This window comes from Otolemur garnettii, unplaced genomic scaffold (genome assembly GCF_000181295.1).
Source record: "Otolemur garnettii isolate 467f Iridium unplaced genomic scaffold, OtoGar3 scaffold00156, whole genome shotgun sequence".
NCBI lineage: Eukaryota > Metazoa > Chordata > Mammalia > Primates > Galagidae > Otolemur > Otolemur garnettii.
Genome location: NW_003852551.1, coordinates 751,335 through 752,284, shown reverse-complemented (window position 1 = coordinate 752,284; position 950 = coordinate 751,335).

Genomic DNA, 950 nt, shown 5'->3' with positions numbered 1-950 from the left:
GCCCGCCACAACGCCTGGCTATTTTTTGGTTGCAGCCATCATTGTTGTTTGGCCGGCCTGGGCTGGATTCGAACCCGCCACCTTAGGTGTATGTGGCTAGCGCCTTAGCCACTTGAGCCACAGGCGCCAAGCCCATGGTTTTCAAACTTTTATAAAAAGTTTTGTTTTGACAAACGTTTACAAGAAACTCCAACACATAAGTGGAGCTAATCAGAGCTGCTATGATTAAAGTTGGGGAGGATACGTGGGGTCTGCCAGCTATCCCCTCCCCAACACCATGGTGGCCTTTGAGACTCACCAGTGAATCCTTAGGCACTGAAGGGGATAGTTACAACCAACCAGTGTAGTCCACATCCTGCATGTTATAGCCAAAGAAACCAAAGACTATAGAGGTAGCAGTGCATTGGTAAGTCAGCCCTTCAACAAAAGCAAGCCTCTCGATTTGCGATGTGTTCTCTAAGAGAAATAGAGGCCTTTCTTTGTAGCATTTGTCAATTTCTGATTGCCCCCATGGTTGATTTCAGCGTGCCAACATGACCTCACTGGCTGCAGAGCTGGGAGGAGATGTGCATGAGAGCTTTTGTGAGCTGGTGGAGCCGGCTCCAAGGAAAAGTGACTTAGCCTAGAGAGTTGGGGCGGAGCTCATGAGGCTTGTGTCAGATGGCTCCTGGCTCTGGGCTCTGGCCACTGGCCCCAGCAAGAACATTCTGGACCCTTCTCATGACTCCATCTCCGAGGTCCTAACATTCAAAGACAAAGATCTGGGCATCAGGACTCTGTGGCCTTCCAGAATGGGGACCTCTGTGCCACTGGTGCCCTGCTCTTCCATCACCCCCCAAGTCCAGGGCAATAGGCTCCCAGCACAGAGCTGCAGTGGAGAGAGAATGAGGAGAGACTTCACCCACCCTCTCTTCCCAGAAGCCCCTCTCAAATGGAACATGAGCAGAGTA